Here is an 11000-nt window from a genome sequence, read left to right on the forward strand (position 1 = left end):
TCAGTACTGGAACCAGTCCTCTTTAACATCTTCATCGATGATCTGGACGAGGGGATCGAGTGCGCCCTCAGCAAGTTTGCAGACGACACCAAGTTAGGTGCGTGCGTTGATCTGCTCGAGGGTAGGAAGGCTCTGCAGGAGGATCTGGATAGGCTGGACTGATGGGCCAAGGCCAACGGTATGAAGTTCAACAAGGCCAAGTGCCGGGTCCTGCACCTGGGGCACAACAACCCCAAACAGAGCTACAGGCTGGGAGACGTGTGGTTAGAAAGCTGCCTGTCAGAGAAGGACCTGGGAGTATTGGTTGACAGTCGGCTGAATATGAGCCAGCAGTGTGCTCAGGCAGCCAAGAAGGCCAACAGCATCCTGGCTTGCATAAGAAGCAGTGTGGCCAGCAGGTCCAGGGAAGTGATTGTCCCCCTGTACTCGGCTCTGGTGAGGCCGCACCTCGAGTACTGCGTTCAGTTTTGGGCCCCTCGCTACAAGAAGGACATGGAGGTGCTTGAGCGAGTCCAGAGAAAGGCAACAAAGCTGGTGAAGGGTCTGGAGAACAAGTCTTACGAGGAGCGGCTGAGGGAGCTGGGACTGTTTAGCCTGGAGAAGAGGAGGCTCAGGGGTGACCTTATTGCACTCTACAGGTACCTGAAGGGAGGCTGTAGCAATGTGGTGGTTGGTCTATTCTCCCACGTGCCTGGTGACAGGATGAGGGGGAATGGGCTAAAGTTGCACCAGGGGAGGTTTAGGTTGGATATTAGGAAGAACTTCTGTACTGAATGGGTTGTTAGTCACTGGAATAGGCTGCCCAGGGAAGTGGTTGAGTCACCATCCCTGGAGGTCTTGAAAAGACGTTTAGATGTAGAGCTTAGGGATATGGTTTAGTGGAGGACTTGTTAGTGTTAGGTCAGAGGTTGGACTCGGTGATCTTGGAGGTCTCTTCCAACCTAGACTATTCTGTGATTCTGTAATTCTATGATTCTGTGATCTTTAATGTCCCTTCCAACCCAAGGTGTTCTATGATCATGACTGAAAGCGAATATAAGGGACAAAAACTGTAAAGTAGGAATTGGTAGCTCTAGTGACAGGAAGTATCAAACACTAAAGCACTCTAGATGAGGTATCTGGAGCCTGCTTGTTAAGGAAGATAGAAAGCTTAAGACACCTTCAGTCACATTGTGCCTACCCAGAGAAAGAAAAACCTTAACAGAGCAAGAGAGGCTCCCCTAGTGTTAGATGCGATAAATTAATATCTCAGTGAAATGATTAAGGGCTGTGACAGGGAGCAGAACAAAGACACTGAATACTCCAAGTAGTCTAGTGTAGTATTATGGCTGAAGGACTACTTTGTTTCAGGGCTTTCTCTTTCCTGGATCTTGTAGAGCATTGCTGGCTGTGCCTCTATTTTAGGATCCAAAGTTGTCTCTCCAATAAGTATCTCTGTGCATCAAATAGTGTGAAAAATTTGTGTATTAGTTAAGATAGGTGTGTTCTTTTCTGTCACCTACTAATGTTCTAGTACAAACTATTTTACTTCTACGTTCTTTGGGCATTAATTTTTAAATGTTTAAGCCTTAATTATCTTATCATAATGAGATCCATATATTTGGCAATTTTTCCAGGTCATGACTTGAAACTGATTGCCAAAGCATTTACCTCATGAGGGTCAATATTTTTACTATATACTATTATTGTAAAATTACCTTGGAAACTTAGAGATTTGTAAGAGCCGTGAAACATTTGCTTTACTAATACTGATTACCTTTAGACAAACTAACAGCAGGACTACATTTTTACAACAAATGTGTAGTGGTAAATGCATTCTGCAGTATGTTATAAACATTGAACATTTTCTTTTTAAGTGTTAGTATTTCCTTTTAATTTCTTTAAGAACAGTCAAATGAGATCTGATTCTTTAACAACTGCATTAGTAACTCCTGCAGAGTGTTGTGATGGAAGTGGATCGCAAAATAAATAAATAAATAAATAAAAAACACTAACAGAAATACTATTGTAATTGTTATTAACATGTCTGGAATTAACTCTTAATTTCTCCATTTGCAGATTTAAAATACAAATGTTTAAAATTGAAATTAACTTTTACAAAGAAGAAATGTCAAAGACTGTCCAATGTTTTTGTGCTAGTGAATAGAATGTTTCAGAATAATAAAAAAAGCAGAAGAAGAATTTGCAAAGAACTTTTTTGGAGGGGGGTCGGGGGGGTGGAAGCTGAAGCTAAAAGGTAAGAGTAAAGGGCAAGAAACAGCAGGAAATAAACATATTATTTATGTGGAAGCACCAGTCTGAAGAAAACATTTGTGTAGAAGTACCAGTCTGAAGAAAACAGAAAGCTTGACAGTGGTATATGGGGTGTATGGAAAGGTCCCAGGCACAAACCATGAAGGATATACAGGGTAAAGCTGCCAGAAGAGTGCCTGCTGATTATCATTGGATTGTGTGGATGCCATAAAATCAGATTCTCCAGTTGAGAGAGAACTTTCTATGGAACTAACATTCTGGCAAATTTTCTAAAATCAAAAAGCAAAAACTCAGGAATACCTCTGATGTGTCAAAAGAGAGATTAATAAATACAAAGTGTAAGTTAATTGCTCATTTGTTCTTTACATTATTGCTGTGGTTTACCCTGGCACACAGCTAAGTACCACACAGCTGTTTGTTAAGACCCAGACACACAATGCCCAGTGTGATAGGGTATAGAATTAAAAAATAAATAAATAAACTAAAACTCATGATCTGAGATATAGTCAGTTTAATGTGAAAGAAAAGGCTGGGGGGTGGACAGAGGACAACAATAAACAAAGCAAGTGATGTGCAATGAAATTTCTCACCACCAGCCTACTGACATCCATCCATTTCTCAAGCTGTACCCCCACACTCCCTGGCCAACTCCACCCATTTCTATTGTTCAGCATGACTTCATAGGGTATGGAATATCCTTTTGGCCATTCTGAGTCAGCTGTCCTGGCTGTGTTCCCTCCCAGCTCCTTGTGCACTCCCACATACCTTGCTGGCAGGGAAGCACCAGAAGCTGAACAGTCCTTGGCGGAGTGCTGCTCTGCAACAACTGAAACCGTTGGTGAATTATCAACATTATTTTTCTCCTAAATCCAAAGAACAAACCATAACAGCCACTGTGAATCCAGGAAAATTCTGTTCCAGATGAAACCGGTACAATAATTCATATGTGTTTTCTGGTCATATCATGAGTTTGGAATCAAAACTTTGAGTCAGGAGATGTCATATACTAGAGGTTCTGATCCCTTCTAATGGTGAGAGGTTTGCTTTTACAGATTACCAATGAAAGGGGATATTTCTTTTGCAGTTCTGACAATATCTTAAATGCTTTCAGCTTCATAATTCACAGAAACTGTTGGAAACTGCATCTCTTGTTGGAAACTGTCATATAAATGTTGTTGAGTCATGTCAAACATCTTTTGCTGTCTTGCTAGATGTAGCAGTAATGCCTGTAAAAAAAGGTCTCTGAAGGAATGTTATTTCCTTGAGTGTGGTGTGAGATTTATAAAGCTATTTATCAGATGTGTGATTATTAAGTGCCATTGCAGCACTACTGAAATACTTGAAACAGTATTCTTGCACATTTTTCAAGTGACTATCTTAAACATAATGAAATGTCATCAAATTTCTCTAAGGAATTGAATTGAATTTTTAACAATACAAAAAGTATGCATGCATTTGGTCCAAATTCTTCCTTCTTATACATGACTGCACAGCCAATGACTTCACCTTTGTGGTATTAAAATATACCAGGCCATTAACGTTTATCAAAAAATGTTTTTTAATGAGTAAGAATTTCATACATAATTTGGAAAACAACAACAACAAAAGAACTATATGTCTTCTTGGGTATTGCTATTAACAAAACAACTTTGGCAGTAAAATTATATTCTCCTACTTTCTAAATCTGTAATTCAGATCACTCTAAGAATTTCTGTTAAAGTGGGTAAGAACACTTTTAAGTACGTGTGGTGGTTTTACTCGAGTGGGAGGCCGAGCTCCACCACAACCACTCTCTCACTCCCTCTCCTCAACGAGAAACTGGGAGAAAATACAATGAAAAGGGCTCAAGAGATAAGGACAGAGATATCACACAGTAATTATTGTGACTGGCAAAACAGACTCAGTGTAGGGAGATAGTAAGATTTATTGCCTTTTACTAACAAGATATAGAAGTGAGAAACAAAGGAAAAAAAAAATGAAAGCACCTTCACCCCTATTCACCCCCTTTCACCTCCTCCCCCCCCCTCCCCCCCCCCAGCGGTACAGGGGAATGGGGGAATAGGGGTTATGGTCAGTCTATAGTGCTTCTTCTCAGCCGCTCCTTCTCAGTCACTCTTGTCCCCTGTGCCACGTGGAGTCCTTCCCATGGGATGCAGTCCTTGCTGAACTGATCCGGGGTGGGCTTCCCACAGGCAGCAGCTCTTCAAGAACTGCCCCAGATATGGGTCCATACCACGGGGTCCATCCCTCAGGAGCAAACTGCTCCAATCTGGGTCCCCCATGAGCAACAGCTCCTGCGTGTTCTCCTCTCCATGGGCTGCAGCTCTGGCCTGGGGCCTGCTCCACTGGGGGCTCCTCCACAGGCTGCAGCATGGAGATCTGCTCCATGTGGGACCCATGGGCTGCAGGGCGATAGCCTGCTCCACCAGGGGCCTCTCCACAGGCTGCAGGGGAACTTGTGCTGCGTGCCTGGAGCAATTCCTGCCCTCCTTCTGCACTCACCTTGGGGGCTGCAGGGCTGCTTCTTTCTCAGTTCTCACCCCTCTCTCCCAGCTGCTGTAGCACAGCAGATTTTTCCCTTCCTTCAGTCTGCTCTCCCAGAGGCTCAACCAGCATCTCTTATAGCTCAGCTCTGGCCAGTGGTGTGTCCCTTTTGGAGCTGTCTGGAGCTGGCTCTGATCTGACCATGGGACAGCTCCTGGGCTCTGCTCAGAGACCATTCCTACAGCCCCAACATTCCAAACCTTGTGCAACATAAACCCACTCCAAACACTCAACTGAGTTTCCACTCAGTGAATATTTCATTCTCATATGTAAAATCTGTCACGTGTGTTTTAGTATTGTGATCAGTATTACTGGTGATAGGATGGGGAACAAACAATGCTGCCTCTTGAGTCTTCTTCATATTTTCCAGGTTCATCCTCAGTGGCATTGCTCTTTCCAGTCTTTTTATGTTCTTGACAAAGGAGGCACACGGTCATGCTGAACTATATCACATTGTGACTACTCCACATCTGTGCTGTGGACTTAGCTCTTATGTGGCCTTCTTTCCATCAACGCTCTAGTCAATTCCTAGTTATCCACACTGCTCTAGGTCTCTTGACTGGCTATGTTGGCACTTTTTATTTAATCCCTGTTATGACAATCTTGCTGATTTTATGCACACATAAGCTTTCATTCATACTCCATACATACTTGTGTATTGACTATACTTTAAATTTTCTTTACAAATCTCTACATAAAAGCTTCAGCTTGAAGAGTGGAAAGTGAAGAAATAAACTGAACCACATTGTAGCAGTTCAGCAGCTATTTTTTTTCATTATTTATTCTTAACGTTGGGGCCACAGGTTAATGTGAAGTAGTTGATCAATGTCTTTAAATATTCTAGAATAACCACTTGTGAAGTATCACTTTTAATTCTGTATTGCAGGGAACACAACTTTCTTCTTTATTAATGTGTGTTTCTTCTCTTTATCACTAAATGAAATGATATTTTCTATATATAATATTATCGTTATATATTTGTGTGTATATATATATATATATATAGGCAAGGTTTGCCTTTCAAGCAGAGAACAAAAAGATCTCAGGTTAAAAACTCAAGGGAAAGAAAAGTAAGTTAATGACCATAGATGTATTTCTAAAGTATTAGAAGACTTAACTCAGACTTTATCTATTAATCTAAAAAAGTGTAAATATATCTAAAACAAATATATGTAATATATTAGCCATTCTCTGGGTGTTTTTAATCATATTTGTTACTCAGATTAAAACTAGGAAAGATCTTACTTTCAAAAGGATGCTTCTAACTCAATTTAAATTCATATACTTTCCTGGGGGAAAGCCCTTAGTTATTAAAAGTTACTTGGATCTTAAAAAGAAAACAGTTGTTTCCTTACTTTATTCTATATATCTCAGTTTACAATAAATTCAAGTAATATGTTGCTTTCAGTTTATAATTAGAATTTGTTTGTTTGTTTGGATTGTATGAGCAGCAGATCACATTCTGGTTTGATTCTTACTGAGCAGCCAACTGAGACATAAACAGAACAGAGATGCCACGTCACAGACATTTACAAATGCAAATTATAGAAATATAAACAATAGAAAATATACCTTAAAAATAATAATTGTGGACATTTTGAATAAGCTTTTAGACTTCTAAAACTTCCTGTTTTCATGGAAATCTCATGATATTCTAAAGTATTTATAATGAACTCACCTAAGAAACTTTACACCTGTTTTGAAATTTAAATGAGTGTTTTCACAAAAAAATTTAACTGAAGCACTCTTTGAGATTGCCAAATTTTCTAATGGGAATATAATCATCCTAAATAATATATGTAAAAAAACCCTCACGCTTGATTTTTATTTGTTAAAAACATTTGAATTAAACAGAATAAATAAATTAATAAAAACATAGTGAAGTGTCATTTGTATTTTCCCAAAGCTTTTGTAGAGATATGAATGAAAATGAGTTTGTTTGTTTGTTTGTTTGTTTGTTTTTTCTAATGTCTGAAATCACATATTTATCCTTAGCAGATTATACCATGGTGGATGCTCTCATCTACTTAATATAGAGCTGCACCTGAAATGTCTTTGTTGGATTATAATGCCTCATAATACAAAAATTTATGTACCTCATTATTTCCACAGTGCATATAATTCAAGAAAGTAATGCAGATTGCAGGCCTTTGTTGGAGATTTCAATAATTTTAACAATTATGACCAGTGAATTTATATTACAATTTTGGATTAACAGATGATCAGCCTCTGAAATAGAATCATAGAATGGCCTGGGTTGGAAGGGACCTTAAATATCATCTAATTCCAACCACGCTACCATTGGCAGGGACACTTTTCCTAGACTAGCTTGCACAAGGCACCATCCAACCTGGTTGTGAACATTTGGCAATGGACAAAAAAATAGATCACAGGAAGTTCTGCACCAACATGACAAAGAACTTCTTCATGGTAAGGGTGATGGAGCATTGGAACAGGCTGTCCAAGGAGGTTGTGGAGTCTCCTCCTCTGGAGATTTTCAAGACCTGTCTGGATGCCTACCTGGGCAACCTGCTCTAGGGAACCTGTTTTGGCAGGGGGGTTGGACCCAATGAGCTCTTGAGGTACCTTCTAACCCCTACAATTCTGTGATTCTATGATTTCCAGAGATTTGGCATCCACAACTTCTCTGTTTCTGTGCCTCACCACCCTCTGAGTAAAGAATGTTCCCCCTTAACATCTAGTTTAAATCTCTTCCCTTTTTGTTTATAACTATTCCCCTTTGTCCTATCTATATCTCTTCATGTAAATACTATTGACTAAGTCTGAAGAGTCTTATAAATTGTGCAATTTGTTCACTGCCTACACTTATAATATTAAGGAGAACCTATCTACTCCAAGACAAAGGGTTGGTGGTTCATACAGGAAACTTAGGAATTGCCCATTTTAGGTGTTGGACAGGATAGAAAATTGGGATCTGTTTTTCTTATCCTGTTACTGATCTTCTTCTAAAATACTACTCTTTTGTAGGAAATTTGCTAACTGAAATACAGGCAACAGTACAAAAGGTATTAATTTTATTATTTTTATTTTCCCCCAAAATTTGAAATAACTTCATGTATGTAAGAATTACTATCAGTAAAAGATCTAAGGTCAAATATATCTATTCGGTTAGAAAGCTGCCTGTCAGAGAAGGACCTGGGAGTATTGGTTGACAGTCGGCTGAATATGAGCCAGCAGTGTGCTCAGGCAGCCAAGAAGGCCAACAGCATCCTGGCTTGTGTTAGAAACAGCGTGGCCAGCAGGTCCAGGGAAGTGATTGTCCCCCTGTACTCGGCTCTGGTGAGGCCGCACCTCGAGTTCTGCATTCAGTTTTGGGCCCCTCGCTACAAGAAGGACATGGAGGTGCTTGAGTGAGTCCAAAGAAGGGCTACAAAGCTGGTGAAGGGTCTGGAGAACAAGTCTTACGAGGAGCGGCTGAGGGAGCTGGGACTGTTTAGCCTGGAGAAGAGGAGGCTCAGGGGTGACCTTATTGCACTCTACAGGTACCTGAAGGGAGGCTGTAGCGATGTGGTGGTTGGTCTATTCTCCCACGTGCCTGGTGACAGGATGAGGGGGAATGGGCTAAAGTTGCACCAGGGGAGGTTTAGGTTGGATATTAGGAAGAACTTCTGTACTGAACGGGTTGTTAGTCACTGGAATAGGCTGCCCAGCGAAGTGGTTGAGTCACCATCCCTGGAGGTCTTGAAAAGACGTTTAGATGTAGAGCTTAGGGATATGGTTTAGTGGAGGACTTGTTAGTGTTAGGTCAGAGGTTGGACTCGGTGATCTTGGAGGTCTCTTCCAACCCAGACTATTCTGTGATATAGCATCTTGGCATAAAGTCACAATGTATAATTCCAAATGTTTCAGCACTCTTGCAACTGACAAAATCATTAGAATCTTTTTCACAGCCTTCTACCTGCAATAAAGCCATAAAGAAAGCTTGAGAACCAGAGATACTATATTGGTGTTTTCAAACTAGGTAAAACAGTCAATCTGTTAGACAGAGAACCCAGTTTTGTTTTAACAAAAGAAGCCTGAGCTATGGATTAAGTCATGATTGTTCATAAGGGACAGACAAGCTAGTTGAGTGTAGGAAAACAGAGAAAGATCTGAAACAGAAGCTGAACCATAGCACAGCTAATAGTATTTTTATAAATATTTATTTATTTATTTACAAAAACTGTGGTTAATACTTGGCCAGAATTTTATGCAGAAATTTCTTCTTTGTTTTAGTCAATTCTTCTTCAGAAATGAAACTGGCAGAATTTTGAGATCTTGCAGAATGCAACATACAGTGTCATGTATACAACCTTTATTAAACGTTTCAAGTCATGAAATAAAAATTATCTTATCATGAGATTTATAACTTGCAAATTAGATTCTAAGAAATACAGGAAAACTTAAAATGTTTAACATTGTTTATGAGCTAAACAATGTTAATGAGCTACTTTTTGCAAGTTGAAAAGTTAAGATCAATTGCAGTAATATTCTGTAGGTATTAGATTCCTCATTTTATGGACGTGATAGTCTATAAAAGTCAAGGTGGGGAAATGAAGTAGCTTTCTAAAACCTATGCAGAAAACAGTGCTTTAAGTATTGAAAACAAGGAAGATTTTAGGACTTTTTTTTTTTTTTTTTTTTTTTTTTTTTTTTTCCCAAACATGTTAACTGTTATTGTAGACATCTCTGAATCTGAATGTTCTCTTGCTAGTTTAATATTTAAAAACTTGAAAAGCACCATTCGTCTGAGAAGGACACAGAGACAAAAGTGGGTGATGCAGGTTATCAAGACAGGTTATCATCACTTCTTATCAGCAAAATACCGATGCAAGCAAGACATGGCCTTGAAATCCTTCATCCAGGACATTTTACAAATACTTGAAAGAAAGAACATGCTCATGAAAAAGCCAGGTTCTGTTTATTCACTGCTTCATACTATGTCTTTTGAATTGCCTGAGGCACTCTCACAAGACAGACATATTAAAGAGGTTGGACATTTTTTACCCATTCTCAGCATGACTGTAGGAGAGCAGGAGTTAGGAATTCTGCTCCTGTTTCTTCAGTTCAACTTTACAAGCCTGAAGTATTTGAACCATAAGGGTTACTTTACCTATATATATATATATTTTTTTTCAGTCTCTGATCAATTCTCAAAAAACTTTTTGATGGACTGGAAAGTAAATGGTATTTCTGATGAGTTCGGTACAAAAAGTAGACAGTCTTTAAAAGTAGTTCTCTTCTGTTTAAAACACTGTCATGACCAAGTCTTTCATCTATAAGAAAATGTATTTGAAAGAATAGTGTAGATGGATTGTATCCAACTCAGCCTATACAATTTTTCTTGGCTTATAACTGGAAGGGTTGTCTTTTATAGACTTTTTAAAGAAGGTTAATAAACTGTCTAATACTATTGTTAGCAAAAGTATTTTAATTTCAGCCAACTTGATTTTAACTAAATATCCAATTAACTAAAAAACGTTGAACAAAAATCATTCAAATAATAAACCAATACCTGCCAATTCATTTTAGAAAAAAATAATTTAAGAGATTGTGTGAGGACAGAATCCTTTCATTTATGGGCTATCAATGACTATTTGTAACTACTAAGAGTTAGACAGCTTTATTATTATGGAACTTTTTTTTCCCTAACCAGTCTTCTTTCCTGCTTTTTTAGTTAAATAAATAAATAAACACAGCTGATTCACAAAGATGCATCTTGTTTACAGTGTGTCTGTGTCCAAACAACCTTAACAAAACTAGAAGGATATACTCTAGTTTGAGGTCTATCAGGATGTTATCTTCTCTTATAAAGCACAGGGAATGCATGGATATTCTAAGCTAACATTTAAACTGTATACATCTAATGTGAACTTTCTGAATTAGTTACAAAGGGAGGAAACAGCAGACCAAATAAATCACTTAACTATTGTTATAGTTTTGGCTGTGATATAGGTAATTTTCTTTGCAGAGATTCACACAATGCTGTGTTTTGGATTTTTGATGAAAACAGTAGTGATAAGTCACCAATGGTTTCAGTTGTGGCAGAGCAAGACTCACACAGAGCCAAGACTATTCAGCTCCTTGTGCTGTCCTGCCAGTGAGATATCTCGGGGTGCACAAGAAACTGGGAGGAGACATAGCCAGAAGCTGATTGACCAAAGTGATGTCCCATGACAACACGTGGTGTCATGCTCAGCAAT

Source organism: Oxyura jamaicensis, chromosome 1, assembly GCF_011077185.1.
Source record: "Oxyura jamaicensis isolate SHBP4307 breed ruddy duck chromosome 1, BPBGC_Ojam_1.0, whole genome shotgun sequence".
Lineage (NCBI taxonomy): Eukaryota > Metazoa > Chordata > Aves > Anseriformes > Anatidae > Oxyura > Oxyura jamaicensis.